The sequence below is a fragment of the Schistocerca americana genome, chromosome 1 (genome assembly GCF_021461395.2).
Source record: "Schistocerca americana isolate TAMUIC-IGC-003095 chromosome 1, iqSchAmer2.1, whole genome shotgun sequence".
NCBI lineage: Eukaryota > Metazoa > Arthropoda > Insecta > Orthoptera > Acrididae > Schistocerca > Schistocerca americana.
In genome coordinates this window covers 1,110,841,873-1,110,858,760 of record NC_060119.1, presented here as the reverse complement: position 1 = coordinate 1,110,858,760, position 16,888 = coordinate 1,110,841,873, and positions in this window count along the sequence as shown.

Sequence of the window (16,888 nt, the reverse complement as noted above, 5' to 3'; positions counted from 1 at the left end):
GATCGAAGACCGACGTATTACACTCGAGGCAGCAGCGGAAATATTGCAGCTCTTTCCAGCCAATCCAAATTTCTTCAAGGGAGCTTTACTCTCTTTGGCTCGAAAAAAACATGTTCTTTGAGAATTTTTTTCTCCGGGTGTGTTATAGATATCAATGTCAAATTTGGTCAACATGCTTATTGATATTTTCTCTACAAACTGGAATTTTTTCGATCGGAAACGTCGAAGAGCAAAGGCCGAAGTGCCGTCGGAACGAAACAAAATTTCGATGTAGACCTCCACGCCCGGTATGTCACAGGTCAGCCGGTTCGTCTGAAATCAAAACTGAGTTGACGTTAGCGAAGGAGTTGTACATCGCTTAAGTTATTTGGACCATAGGAAACAAAATGGCAGTCATTTGAAAAAAATAGGCTTTTTTCATCGATTTTTCGACTTCGTCGGCCAAGTAAAAATATTTATAGTTGATGGATCGGAATAAAAGTGGTACAGCTCCTAGACAATTTAGTTAGCTTCGTCGGACACAAATAATCATGCCAATAGGTTCAGTAGATTTGAAGTTACCATACTGCGCGATAAAAAAAGTCATTTCGAGAAAAATGCGTTTGAAGTTTTGACTACATATAAATGCAATATTACGCAACTTACGTTCCATCTGCTATTCCGGGTCCATAAACTAATCCTTCCTCTTCCTCATAGAGGGCGTTCTGCTCCATCTGGGACATCCTGCGCTGCTCCAGAGCCGCTCGTACGGCCGGTGACAAGCCGTTTTCGGCCGCCTGAATCCGGTGGTCGTCCGAATGCTTGGCGAACTGCGTCGAATAGAGTCCCAGGGTGACGTCCATCGTTGCCATAGTCTTCAGAATTGCTGAATACCCTTCGTTGAAACTGCTCACTGCCAGGAAAATCGCAATCTCCACAGTCTTCGCACCAGAATACAAATGCTTTGGGGGCTAACTTCCAAACACAAGCGTTCAAACTTTCATTTTAATTTCGTGTATCCTCCCAAGCACCGGTACAATAACTCGTCCTCCGAAAGAAAAAAAAAAAACTGGTGCGTGAAAAATGCCGATTTCAGGCAGGTGCATTTTTTGGTTCAACCGCGAATAACAAACGTTTCCGTTCCGTACTCGGAAAAAACCGTTTCAGGAGTGGATTCTAAACACTTTTATGGATCAAAAAATGCAATTTTAAAAAAATCGAGTTTTTGAACCAAAACATAGTAAACCTCCCCCTTACGCCGTACTAGTCATCATGGACGAGTGCTGGGTGTAACTATGACCACGAAGCAAAGACAAAACAAACAGCGGGAATACGTTAATTCACCGAAAGAGGCGAAAACCCAACCGTCATCGAGCAAGGTGATGTTTGCTATTTTTTCTGGGGGGGGGGGGGGGCGGTTTGATCTCAAGGAATGGTGCTGACAGATTACGCACACAAGGTATAAACTGTACAAGAATACCACGTCGCGAGAAGCCGTCAAACAGAGTGTTGCTGATCCAGGAGAAAGCACACAGTCACGTCTGCTGCTTCTTTCAGCTATCCAGTTATACCGTATCCCTCCTCCCTACCAGCCATGTCTTCTAACGTGGCACCCATTGATTTCATCCTCTTTCCTTAACTTTGAGATCTGGCGATTGTGGTGGATAGGAGAGATGCGTCAGTTCAACCTCGGGCTCACAAAATGAGTCCTGCGTGATGCGAGCTGTTTCTTCTTGGAACACAGTATCACTACTGGGGAACAGACATTGTACCATGGGGTGGACAGTAATGCAGTGTGAAACGTGACATCCGACGTTCTTCCACTACTCCACAGTGGCTCCGGCGCCACGTTTTCCTGTTACGGGCATTTGCTTCACTGGTGCCATCTCGCCCTGGAGATCCCTGTTTATGGAACTCCCTACATAGTCTTTGGTGCTGACAGGGTTCGTGACTGCGGCACTCAGTTCTGCAGTGACTTTTGCAGCTGGCGTCCTCTTATTCACCGTCACACTCCTTTTCAACGACCGTCTGTCAAGATCACTCAACATACACTTTTCTCGGCGTTGTGACTTAGCGGGTGATGGTTTTTCGCTTTCCCTGAATACGACATAAATCTTCGATACGGTGCCTCTTGAAACACCAAACACTTCGGCTATGTTCGCCATGAAAGCATCCACTAAACGAGCGCTGTCAGTCTACGTTGAGCTACTAGTCAACAGATATCTGCGATCTGAAGTTTTCCCTGCGTATTTCCAATTTGAACAGTTCTCGGGTATCCGACCGGGAAGCTTCGTAATTTCTCCACAATATTTCGGCAGACGTACATGCTGCCATCTTGAGGTGGTTCCTGACGAATGCTGTGCTGTTCCTCTTGGCGCCCTATATATACTAGCCGTTACCCCCTTCACCGTTCCTCTTCTGATGTCTTTGGTGCGGCCGGCGCGGCGGCTACTGGAGGTGGTGGGAAAAGCGGCGCCTGGGTCTTAACTGGGGTCTGCAGTCTCCCTGCTGCCGCCGTCTGGGGTGGTCCTCTATCTCTGGGACCGCATCTTTCTCTCCAGGCTGAGTGCAGGGTTCCAAGCCTGACTAAGTTGAAGGCCGCTGTCTTTATTAATTAGATCGTCCTGTAGTCGGATTTCGATGGCCTATTTAGTAACGCAGTCCCAGAAGTAGGAGGACTGACAGAGTATTTTTGGGTTTTCATAGTCCATAGTATGGCCAGTCTTTGTACAATGGTCAGCCACGGCTGATTTAGTGGCCTGGCGTAATTCGGTATGGCGTTTCTTCCACAGTGCGGACTGTCTCCCCAATGTATGATTTTCCGCACTGACAGGGAATTTGGTAAACGCCTGGTTTTCGAAGGCCTAGGTCAGCTTTCACTGAACCCAGTAGAGTCAAGGTTTTTGCAGGGGGTCGGAATACACATTTCACATTGTGTTTCCCCAGGGTTCTACCGATTTTTCTTGAGGTGTTTCCGACAAACGCAATGAACGCCAATGACTTGTGTTCTTTTGTTTCTTCTTCTTTTTCTCTTGGCGCACTCTGTCTGAGCGCGTGTCTTATTTGCTTTTGGTTGAACCCATTTTTCCGAAATGTTGTCTCGAGGTGCTGCAGTTCTGCTGGAAGGCTCTGCTGATCGCAAATCGATCGTACCCTGTGAACTGTTCAAACAAGAGATATCTGTTTCACCCTCAGTCGTAAATGAAGTTGTATAGTGGAAACAATGCGCTTGTAATGCAGAAGAGTTGACACAACAGTCGCCACGTAAGTTTACTAGCTTGAATAGATCGGATGCTCTCTTTCTGCAATCATCCACTGCGAAAGGTGAAAAATTGCCTCGCTACCGTCTAGTGGCACTGCATAGCAGGTCCAGTAGAGCAAATAACTACAAGAACGGTGACCGCAGGATATATGTAAGGTAAAAAAAAAAAAAAATTGGCACATATAGCAACCGGGTGACGGATCATACATGGAGTGGAACACATCATACCAAAATCACATCCGTTACACTTCAGCACCAACGATTTACCCTCGCTCGATCTCACTCAGCTCCGACATATGCACCCACAACCACGCCAAACGCTCTTCTGAGAAAGACTGACTCTTGCAATTAGTGAAAGTATGTCGTTCGTGATTAAAGAGAGCAGTACAACCCGCAGGTTTGACTGGCATCTCCATTTACTTATACGTTCAAGCATGCATTTCCCACGATGCTCCCATATTTTAGGGCAACCTCTGTATGTCCGGAAGTAAGTGCTTGTTGAGGTTTAGGGTATTTTAGTTGTGTCAGGAACTGTCAGTCACTACTCACACGTTTAGGCTATCTCCTTGCTGAAGTGCATTGCACATTTCCTACTGACTGTGTTTATCTCTGTGACTAGTCCTTGAACTGTGCTGCTGTTGTTAAACATTGCACTTATTCCTGCCTCTTACTTCATCCATTCTTTGTCAAACTGAGGCGAATGATTGATACTTTCAGGCTCGATTTAATAAATGTTTCAGGGCATGAGTAATAGCTCGGAATACATGCTAATATTATAAATGCAAAATTTTGCTTGTCTGTTACCTGTTCACGAACAAAACTTCTGAACCGATTTAATGAAATTTGGTATGGAAGAGGCTTGAAGCCTGAGAAAGAACATGGGCTAACTCAGAAAGTAAAAAGAAAAAGTTCCAACGTAGCGTCCGCGGCTAACCGATCGCTTTCTGCGAAGTGGGGCCGGTGCTGTTCCGCAGCTAAGTAACGTAGCTTGACATGATGCCACCGTACTTCAGCTCTTTATGTTTGACCGTGCCTTATTCTGGCACGTATTAGTTTATTTTATGCTTTTGAAGAAGGCTAGATTACTCTAGCTGAAACCTGGGTAAAGACCAGTAACATTTCGCAACCGAGGCGGATTTTTGACATAGTAATATATCACAGTTGCTGACAGGGCTGCAACATGTTAAAAATTCTTAAAAGAAAAAGACACGTAAGAGAGTGAAGTAGGGAATGGAGCATCTTTCTTTACATCGAGGAACATAAATCATGTTATAGAATAATTCAATTTGTTTCATACTTTGGACGTTACGTAACGTACAGGTACCTAGGTACCTCAGCAGCATGATGCATGCCTGAGTGCTACTGCTCACATCCCTCCACATTCACTGCTTGGCAGCAACGCTTTGGATGCCGCCATGTCACCATGAGCTATGCTGACTTGGACAGGCAGTCATGTGAGGGCAGCTGACATTATTGCACGTACAACAGCTTACTTACTTGCCATCGCCCATCGTAACTAAATTAAAAAATGGTTCAAATGGCTCTGAGCACTATGGGACTTAGAATTTGAGGTCATCAGTCCCCTAGAACTTAGAACTACTTAAACCTAACTAACCTAAGGACATCACACACATCCATACCCGAGGCAGGATTCGAACCTGCGACCGTAGCGGTCGCGCGGTTCCAGACTGAAGCGCCTAGAACCGTTCGGCCACACCGGCCGGCAACTAAATTACAGCTAGTATTTTAACCTTGCTATACCAATGGGTTTTCCATAAGGTATAATACCAGTTGGGGGGGCAGCTTACTGTATGCCCATCACAAAAAGTTTAAAAAATGCAGATTTCGTTAATTGTATGTCGCTTTTATTAACAACATAGTTTTTAAAGAGATATTGATATCTAAATAGAGTCCAGAACCTGAAAATATAGAATATGATTTTGAAACGTCCCCTTAGAAAAATTGTACATGACTGTGCTTAAACTGACACACAATATTTTTAGCGCAACGCAATCTGACTTTCAAAAATCCCTACAAAAGAAATGGCCCTGACTAACATTAACCTGTACGTCTCACAAATCACTTACCTCACAAAAATCTTGGTTACTCGAACTACTGCAATTCAGCGAGCGCCGCTACTGCCAGCTAAATAAAAGATTCAAACTACTAAAGACACTAACTACTGATAGGCATAGTTAGCAAATGAAAGATTTTAATAGAGAACAAACAATGTATTTACCTTAATAGTCATCAAAAGTCATAATATATATAGCAGTTCATGACATCCAGTCTTACAAATTTCAAAACTCCGCCATTTCTCTCCCCACATTCACCACTGCTGGCGGCTCACCTCCAACTGCGCAACGCTACGCGCTGTTCACATCCAGCTGCCCAACATTACAATGGCAGACAACAATGCAAACTAGCCACAGACTGCACACAGCACAGCCAGTGATTTTCATACAGAGCGCTACGTAACGTTGCCAATAAGAAGACATAAACAGCCTACTTACAATTTTACGTTGCGAAAAGTCGCCTCTACTATTACACACCAGTCAAATATCAATAAAGTTTAACTAAAAAAATTAAAGTCTGGTGGAATGTTTCGCTGAAAAAATAAATATTTTGTTCGAAAGTTTAAAATATAAAGTACATGTCCAGATAACAATATTTACAAAAGCGCCCCCCCCCCCCTCCCCCTACTCCGTCAGTATTGCTAGAGTTAGTAAGTGAGACATCTCCAGCCGTGAAAGGTAATATTTTACAATTAACACCCTCTTTGACTGTGATGCTCTGTTGGTAAAAACGTCATTAATACGTTGTTTTCGTAGTATAACCTCTTTGTCGTTCAGTGATGTAGAACCACGTGGCCGTTCCAACTGTCTGGGATCTAATCCGGATTGCTTCTAGAATTTTTTCTCTGATTTATCACTTCTTTCATCTCTGATAGTGTTTGTTAATGTGAAAAATGCCGAACAGCTGGTTAAAACTGCACTTTAGACTGTTGGTCCCACCTTTAGTAGGACCACGCCTAGTAAAGCATTGTGAGGTTTGAACTTACCTTCGGGTTGATGATGACTGTACCTGTACTTTCAACCTCTCTGAGGTGACTATATTACGAGTATCCTCTTGATGCAGATGTTGCCGTCGAGGAAATTAACTTTTCGCCCTGCTATAACAGCGGTTCGTTGCAGAGAGAAAAGCATTCTAACGATGGGATGCTGAGCAGAGTGTGGGATGCGTTTAGCAGCGCGTTTTCTAGCCTCATCCGGACCGCGAACAGCCGTGTCGCAGTGCGGAACGGCGAAGGGCTATTAACAGCGCGCAGCCGCGCTCGTAACTCAGCTGTGGGGGTCATTACTGCGGCCAGCGGGGGCCGAGGCAAGTCCGGCTGTGTGTACTTCTTGTCGTCGCCGGCGGCCGGGAAGCTGCGCCGGCACAGATGCGGCCGTATCGCACCGCTCAAGGCCGCCATTGGAAAGTCGTAGCGTTCTCGTTAGCCTAGATAACAGCCCCCTCCCCGCCCCCCTCATTCAGAGCCACTAGGTCTTTTTCTTTCTTTATTGTTATTTCGTCCCCCCGCCCCATGTGGGCGGGGCGTGGGCTGTCAGCGGTACCATACTCCGCTCTCCACACAAGAGCATTCTGAATGATATAACAAAGATGAGAGAAAAATAATATGAGGACTGCTTTATATTAAAAAGATTACTGACGGGCAGATCAAAGGACGAAAAATAAAGGGCGAGGAAAATAAAAATGACCTCGAGAACAGCGTTCCAGGGTACAAAGAAACACAGCAAAGGAAAGGAAATACTGTACTAACTTGACTATAAAAGATGTTGAAAGTGACCACCGTTCATCTCTTTTGCGGCCCTGGTCAGCAAGTTGCTGAAGGCATATCGAAGCTAGATTACTGGAACTGCTGCAGTCTCATCCGAAATGTACTGCTGCATTTCTGGAAGACTACGATGGTTGTTGCGATACACTTTAGACTTGAGCTCCCCCTCCCCACATAAAGTAATCGCACACAGACATATCAAGTGACCCGGGTGGCCAGCTAGGGTCGCGATCAGACCGACCTCTGCTAACAACTCTGTGAAGTGCGAAGATTGTGTAAATATGCTCTTAGGTTAGGCCGGCTGTCTGGGCGGTTATTCCATCCTGTTGGAAGTAACTGTAGTTCTTTTCCTCCTCCATTAATGCTACCACAGATGGTTTCAAAATGCTGGCAATGTGACGCACCGAAGTTAGCATCAGATGAAAGAATCTTCTTCTTGTTTCACTTGAGCCTACGTCCCGCAGTTTGCACAGGGGTGGCACTGTTACAATGGGATTTGGCATGGTTAATTCAAAGGGGTGGCCGGATGCCCTTGCCCTTCCTGCTGACACCCCCCCCCCCCCCCCCCGCCACCCGGTGGTATGGAATCACTGTACCCCAGCTGTCTGCATCGAGTGTAAATCATGAAATAGTGCGAACGTGTTTCAAATGTCTGCGAGTCGCGTTACTGAGGCGGGACGTGGGGACCTGCCCAGTATTCACCTAGTGGGATGTGGAAAACCGCCTAAGAACCACACCCAGGCTGGCCGGCAGACCGGCCCTCGTCGTTAATCCGCTGGGCGGATTTGATCCGGGACTGGCGCGCCAACCCAAGTCCAGGAAGCAGCACATCAGCGCTCTCGACTAACCTGGCGGGTCATCTAATGAAAGATTATGGGACTAATAATGCGGCTTGCAGACACTGTACACCAAACCACTGCCTTCTGATCATGCATGGGCGGAATTTGAGAGTTGACGGACCACGCAGGTGAAACCAGGCTTCATCAGAAATAAAGAACAAAACCATGTCCTAACCATCCATTGTTATCTCAGTAAAAAGCCACTCCCACAACTAGAGAGGCTGAGAAACAGTAAACGACGCTGAGGAGCGTAAACAACAGGAACTCACTAGGGATTCATGTGCAGGTCCAGGTGGAGTATTCGTCTGCGTGATGGGCGTTATACACTCCTGGAAATTGAAATAAGAACACCGTGAATTCATTGCCCCAGGAATGGGAAATTTTATTGACACATTCCTGGGGTCAGATACATCACATGATCACACTGACAGAACCACAGGCACATAGACACAGGCAACAGAGCATGCACAATGTCGGCACTAGTACAGTGTATATCCACCTTTCGCAGCAATGCAGGCTGCTATTCTCCCATGGAGACGATCGTAGAGATTCTGGATGTAGTCCTGTGGAACGGCTTGCCATGCCATTTCCACCTGGCGCCTCAGTTGGACCAGCGTTCGTGCTGGACGTGCAGACCGCGTGAGACGACGCTTCATCCAGTCCCAAACATGCTCAATGGGGGACAGATCCGGAGATCTTGCTGGCCAGGGTAGTTGACTTACACCTTCTAGAGCACAGTGGGTGGCACGGGATACATGCGGACGTGCATTGTCCTGTTGGAACAGCAAGTTCCCTTGCCGGTCTAGAAATGGTAGAACGATGGGTTCGATGACGGTTTGGATGTACCGTGCACTATTCAGTGTCCCCTCGACGATCACCAGTGGTGTACGGCCAGTGTAGGAGATCGCTCCCCACACCATGATGCCGGTTGTTGGCCCTGTGTGCCTCGGTCGTATGCAGTCCTGATTGTGGCGCTCACCTGCACGGCGCCAAACACGCATACGACCATCATTGGCACCAAGGCAGAAGCGACTCTCATCGCTGAAGACGACACGTCTCCATTCGTCCCTCCATTCACGCCTGTCGCGACACCAATGGAGGCGGGCTGCACGATGTTGGGGCGTGAGCGGAAGACGGCCTAACGGTGTGCGGGACCGTAGCCCAGCTTCATGGAGACGGTTGCGAATGGTCCTCGCCGATACCCCAGGAGCAACAGTGTCCCTAATTTGCTGGGAAGTGGCGGTGCGGTCCCCTACGGCACTGCGTAGGATCCTACGGTCTTGGCGTGCATCCGTGCGTCGCTGCGGTCCGGTCCCAGGTCGACGGGCACGTGCACCTTCCGCCGACCACTGGCGACAACATCGATGTACTGTGGAGACCTCACGCCCCACGTGTTGAGCAATTCGGCGGTACGTCCACCCGGCCTCCCGCATGCCCACTATACGCCCTCGCTCAAAGTCCGTCAACTGCACATACGGTTCACGTCCACGCTGTCGCGGCATGCTACCAGTGTTAAAGACTGCGATGGAGCTCCGTATGCCACGGCAAACTGGCTGACACTGACGGCGGCGGTGCACAAATGCTGCGCAGCTAGCGCCATTCGACGGCCAACACCGCGGTTCCTGGTGTGTCCGCTGTGCCGTGCGTGTGATCATTGCTTGTACAGCCCTCTCGCAGTGTCCGGAGCAAGTATGGTGGGTCTGACACACCGGTGTCAATGTGTTCTTTTTTCCATTTCCAGGAGTGTATGACAATCTCTTGCGACAGGCGTTGGGCTGATTTAATAGGACTCTGAAGCGTTTTCTGGTGAAATACAGCCTCTTTTTATGGTGTACAGGCACTTTTCGGAATGCTATTTGACTTGTTAAAAACAGACCCTGTCTGACGCTAGTATCGGACTAAGCGTTGCATGTCACTCTGCTGGCCCTTGGACAACAATGAACTTCTCAGCAAACAACTGACCACACCGTTTCCATGACTCTGTTGTCACGTAACGCCCCACAGCGAACGCGCGCTGTTCCACTCTGAGTACCATCGTCCCCTTTGCACAGCTCCACTCACTCTGACACAGCCCGCATTACACTCTGAATTGGTGGGCATCACGTGGCGGGAGTACAAGTGGTGTGCACATCACGGGCTGTGGATATATGCATCATTCATATCCAAACATATCTACTCATCTGGGCCACATTTATTTGCCCAACCTTGTACATACAACTAAAGAAACATAAGAGCAGTGTGGTGATTTTCTTCCATGAAAAAGCGCTAGAACACTACACTTTCACTTCACAAATGAAAGAGAATTGTTGTGGAAGGAAACAATGTGTTCGACAGAAGTTGAGGTGTGTGGGTAACGAGATAAGGGTCTGTTATATGGGGAAAATATGAAGATGTTAGGTAGGAGGTGAAGCAGATGGTGGGAAAGACAGAGGGTGAGGAAGAGTATGGTGTGTGGAAAAGGTAGAGCTAAAAGAGGAAAGGGATAGCAGAGGGAAATGGACAGAGGAGCCCTGATGTGGAGTCAGGTAGGTGGGAAAGGGCTAAAGTTGTTGGAAGAATAAAAATCGGGAGGGGGGGATTTCATAGGTTGGGAGAGGAAGTTGAGATAGGATATAGAGAGGAGATAGGATATAGAGTGTGAGGAGCTGCAGGGACACAGGGATGTGGCAGCATACTAGGGTTGCTGATCAGAGGCAAGACAGTGGGGCTGTTGGAATTTACGTAGTGTGCAGATAGCACAGGAGATGCGGAGTTTGCAGTTAGTACAGGAGATGTGGGGGTGTTCCAGGTGGGTGAGGAGCTATAATTTGATAAGATGGTAGAGGATCTAAGATGGGGAAGGTAAACGGATGAGGAAGACGAGACGGAGTGCTTGGCGTTAGATGGTTTGGAGGGTCTTGTTGAACTCTGGTGAGGTGGAGAACCATGCACCACTTGCATAGCAGATGATGGGTCGGATCAGAATTTTGTAGGTGTGGAAAATAGCGTAGGAATGTAATCATCAAGTTCGGTCTATTAGTAATTTTAGTAGTTTTAGTCTGTTGTGGGCTTTCTGTTGGATGTTTAGTAGCTGAGATTTCCAAGTTAGCTGCCGGTCGATGATTACTTAAAGATATTTCAGTGTGTTCGTCAACTGGATAGGACGGGTGTAAATGGTAAGGTAGAAGTTATTGAGGCGGAAAGTGCGGGTGGTCCGTCCTGTAATTATTGCCTGGGTTTCTGAGAGGTTAATCTTAAGGAACCATTGTTTTCACAAGAAGGGAGACTGATTGAGATCTATATTTTCGAAAGAACGCATCTTTATACGTAGGGTTTTCAGAAACCATGTCACACTTGTCGTTCCATGCTAATGGCTTTAATGGCTCTGAGCACTGTGGGACTTAACTTCTGAGGTCATCAGTCCCCTACCTAAACGTAACTAACCTAAGGACATCACACACATCCATGACCGAGGCAGGATTCGAACCTGCGACCGTAACGGCCGCGCGGTTCTAGACTGTAGCGCCTAGAACCGCACGGCTACTCTGGCCGGCGTTCCATGCTAAGACTATTGAGCAACAAGAGTGGCGTGCTCTCATAAAGAATCATGCGGTTTGTTTTAAAATCCGCGTGCACTCCTTGTTAATGCGTAACTGAGATGGCAGCACTGTACGGCACATAGAACTGTAGTATCAATGACGATAGTGAATACTGTTTCTGATAGTTAACCTTATTGCCGCAAGGTGGAATATCAGGACGCATGTTACAAAGCCATGTCGTATACGATACTTAGGTAACAAAAAACTGTTTTTCCCCTTATAAAGCAGGTTCATTTGTTTTACATACATAACTAAACGTCAAAGAAAATATGTATGTTTGAAAACCGTATAATTTTCTGTAATTAGAAACAAACTGTTTCGTGACTCTTCAAGCTTTCCCGGTGGATACGTTGTAAATAGTCTTCACGGGTTTGCCGCCGGATGACGTTGTGCAAATTCCACAATATTTCCTCGGGAGAACTGTCCGACACCTTCAGGTGGTTGAACCTTGCTGGTGGCTAAGTCGAACAGTCTCTCCGAGGAAATATTGTGGAATTTGCACAACGTCATCCGGCGGCAAACCCGTGAAGACTATTAACAACAACCTTTTGTTTACAAAATTACAATTTTATTAATTCGGAACAAACTTTTTAGTTTTTAAGGTCGAATGTTTTTATTTTTATTCGTTTAATCATATGCATGACGGACAAATCACTTTCTTGTATTCCCCACAAACACTTTTCTTGCAGGTTATCACTGTTAGCATTCAACCGCGATTCTCATAAATATATTTTAACAACGCGTTTCAAGAGACAATGCTCTCATCATCAGGTTGTGAAGTCTATGTCATGAAATTAAACGGACTAAAAAGACAAAATACCATCACAAATAGTTGGGAAGTCCATAGAGTAAAACAGAATTAAAAGTATATTGGACTGTGGGTCCTCGTCTTACATTGAAGTTGTTGACACAAGTCGATGGCCGTCCCATAGCTATCAAGTATGCTGTCGCACTGTGCCGGCTCGGGAGCTGTTGTGGACTGACGTGCCTAGGTGTTGTGGCGTGGTTACAGCCGTGTGCTTGACGGTAACGCTATGCTATTGGGCGCCTTATTTCCTTATTGCATTGGTCTGCCATCGTTAGCCTCTAGCAACTCCATCAGTGACATGCTAACAACTTAAAGTCGCATACCTACCCTAAAATAATTCTAAAAACCCGCTAAAAAATCTCATTTCTTTAAAATTATCTTGTGCATTTAGAATATTGCTTTGTATAACGACAACTGCTACCTCGACTCCATAATGGATTATATTAAAAACTTTTCTTGCAATTGCTGCGTAGATGATTCCCAGCAGCAGCTTAAGATAGGTGTCACAGTTGCTGTTTTACCTACGGAAGTGTCAGAAGTGTAACTAATCAGCAGTGCACCTTTCACGACCCAAAATATTGGCATCATCAACCTTCCTGCAGAAGCTTGGCGTTTTTTTCAGTACGGGGAGATGGATGTTTCCACGTCATGCTTGCCGGTTACTTCGTTGTTAGTAGTGAATTACACATGGACACATAGCACGTAAACGGTAACTATACGACTGTCTTCCCCTTCCTCTTCAGAACGCCTTAAATATGATTTCAGTATTTCCAAACGCTCCTGGTTGTTACTTTAAAATGGACACAGTGTCGGAGCCTCATACCATGTTGCTACGCGATGGCGTTCAGTGGAACGGGTTTGTAGCTCCACGAGTGTCAACTGTTAGCAGTACATTCTGGCAGACCGCTGTTCTCCTCTAAAAGTGTTCTCAGAAATTACTGGTTCCTGTCTGTGTTTTTTAGTCAGTTGATATGACGCCCAAAAAGCACAAACTTTGTGTTAGTTTAGAGTGTCATGACAAGAAGAGAATAGAAGCTTTCGTAATGTGATGTTACAGAAAAACAATCAAGGTTACATGGGTAGGTCGGAAAACTAATGAAATACTATTGAATCGAACTGGGGAGAAAAGAAGTTAATGGCACAACTTGCATGATTGAGTGGATCGGTTAATGGATGACATCCTGCGGCGTCAGGGAATTGTCGGTTTGGTAGAGGACGAAGTGGAGGGAGTAAAAGTTGAGGATGGAAGGTAAGGCTTGTAGACGTATGTAGGTTCAAATGGACGTGGCTTGAAGTAGTTACGCGGTAATGAAGAGGCTTGCAGAGGATGGAATAGCTCGGACAGCTGCATCAAACCAGTCTTCTGACAAGAAAACAACAAAGACATTTGTGGGCAGTTTCAAATACCGTACAGCAGGTAATGTTTAATGCATGCGTAATATTATCAGTTCTGTCACAACGTTTATCACGGATCATTCGCTCAACCGTTTCGATGTTATTGTACTGTTTCGAAGTGGGCGACCTATCCAAACCTTTTTCGTCAGCGAAGCGATTTTAGCGTTCGTAGACTTTTCTCTCACTGAGGCATCGATTGCTCTATTGCTGCTTCATTCTGCGAATTATTTGCACAGTTTTAGTCCATGCGGACAAAACGAACCGCTCCGGTCACTTCTTCCTCGGTGCATGTGGATGTCGGGGCACCCGTAAAAATGACCTAAAATCACTACGAATAGAGCTACTCACTTAACTAATACAGCTAACACATAAGAACGAAAGTGCAGTTAACTATCTTGTTGATTTCATTAACCCCTTGAGCCGGCCGTAGTGGCCGAGCGGTTCTAGGACTACAGTCTGGAACCGCGCGACCGCTAAGGTCGCAGATTCGAATCCTGCCTCGGGCATGGATGTGTGTGATGCCCTTAGGTTAGTTAGGTTTAAGTAGTTCTACGTTCCAGGGGATTTTGACCTCAGAAGTTAAGTCCCATAGCGCTCAGAGCCATTTGAACCATTTTTAACCTCTTGAGGGGAAGCAAGCGCTGTGGCTACATACCAGTGGTGGCGAGTGATTGATTTTGGGACTTTCCAGTCGTTCAGCCCAAAGCCAAGCAGGCCGCGCCTCATCCGTACACAAACACTCAAAGCAGCGCGCAGTAATCTAAAGCGAAATTACATACTTAAATAATGCCACAGTACTTTCCCAGATGATGTAAAAGGATACCACCGTTATCTATTTTGAGTTGCAGCATGATCCGCTGATTAGTTGCCACAGAAATCCACATTTTACGAAATTTCAACAGAAAGAAAGTTGTAGATTTGGATTTAATTTCAGTTTTGTATAAAAACTTAATGTAGAAGGTTTTGTGAAATTATCTTTTTAACTTTTCGAATTATGTAGTTAAAACTGAAGTACTACAGCAAGATTCGAACTAGCGATCCACTGATCACCCAGTTACCAGTCTCTAACGTTACCGAGTGAACCATCCAGCACGCCGTAAATTTCCCCTTCATTAAGGAGTTAAAGTCCCATCGAAATCTTCAAAGTCGATTTTTGAGAGTCGCTTCTGCTTTGGGAGACGAATATTTGAATTCTGACCTTCACATAGCGTAAATATAAAAAAATTACAAAAATACGATCGCGGTGAGGTCTGTGGGAAGATCTGACATGTCGAGTCGACCCTTCTTCTGTTACGTACTGCTACAAAGGCAACATCCTAGGGAGTTTCTACGTCTTCTCTTCTGACACCTTTTCATTTCCGTTGATGTAATCAGTAAACAATTTTCCCACTAATGGGTGTAATGAACTGATTTTGTCGTCACTCATTTTAAAGTTTAATGGTGATAGCGTAGCAAGGTTTCTCTGACGATTCAAGGACTTTTGTTAAACTGCGCTCGTAACACGGGCATGACGGTTATACATTAACCTCAATTTACTGTTGAATGAGTCATTATTTTGAAAGTGCGCCATAAGAGAGGTAGACTTTTGCTTAATTTCGATTACCCTTTTGCTCTCCACTTCAGTCACTTTGGAACTCCGCGTTGTCCCCACGAAGACAAACGAGCCACCGCCTTAAATGCTACAGCCGTCGGTCGGATGACCGAGACGTTATGCGCGAGTTATGCGGTCACGTGGTTGTGGTGCAGCGGCTGGGGAGCAGAAATAGACACCGCCCACGTCACACGTTTTGGCAACCGAGGGGCGCATTCGCGTGCTTTACCACGTGGTTCCCAGGCGTCATGTACTCTGTGCTTAAGACTAGACCGATACCTAAGAATCTCAGATATATCGATATTCTGAAGGAATAGTATGTACGTTTATTCATCGAGGAGATACTGTCCATGTAACGAGAATATCGATACTTCTCTGTTGGGCTGTCGTAATTTCATTTTCTACAAATTGTACTGGATGTAACTAATCACTGTTTTCCACCTATTGTTAAATAAACTTATTGCATCTTCGTTTTGTTCAGTATTTCCATCCAAGTGAGGCACGGCTCGTAAAAGTGATGTATGGAGATTCTCAAAAAAAGGGGTGGGGCAAAACTTCTTGGAAACGATATTTCGGAGATATTACCGCATCAAAAGTTGTTGGCACCGCACACAACCAAGAAAATGGGAAGCACATTTTCCCTGTGATATTAACACTGATGAGCATAAATATGCCTCTACTTGTCAATTTCTGTGGCTGTCCATTGCATAGCGACCCCTTTAGAAAGATGAGAAGATCTCAGATATGATTTCCTGATATTCTACATTTTGTAGGACAGTAATTCTTGCAACCGAGAGGCTATTTCTAAAAGCTGGCAGCCCCCTACTGAAAAAAAACAGACTATGCAACAAGTTCTTCTCAAACCTCTCTTTTTAATGCAGTGTCTTAAAGTTATTGAAAGTGAGCGTGTCTCACCACTTGTGGCGTATACAAAGCTACATACGCAAAAATCGAGAGACTGATGACCCTGTAGTTTGGTCGCTTTCCCTTCACACCAACCACCTAACCATAAAAATCATGTAACCCTTCTACAACAGAGAAAAGCAAACTCGACGTAGTCTTTTTTTTCAATTTTAGAAGTGAGTGCTATGCAATTTTTTGACGCACCTTCAACTTTTTTTGAGATGGAGTCTTTTAGTGTATTGATAAAGATTTTCCACTGTTTATATCGAGATAATGATAACGATGTTTCTTTGGACCAACGTTTAACTAAGACATTAAGTAGAACCTAAAAAATTATTTAAGTTGCTGGTTTCTAAACATTCTTTTTGGCTTAAGAGAACTATTTTCACATCGACATCTTTAATAGTATAGGTTTATTGTAACAGATTCATAAAATTTCTTTAATTTGAAGGCTATCAAACTATTGATTTGCTTTTATAAAAATTAAACATGTGTCTTGACAAAACTTGGATACATATTAAACAGTAAACTGTCACTTCACATAACGAATATAAATAAAGATCAATCCTTTCATGTATCGAAAATATCAATTTTTTACAGCCGATATGTCGTCAGTATCGGTACTACTCAGACCAAGTCTTCAAATGGTTCAAATGGCTCTGAGCACCTTGGGACTTAACTTCTGAGGTCATCAG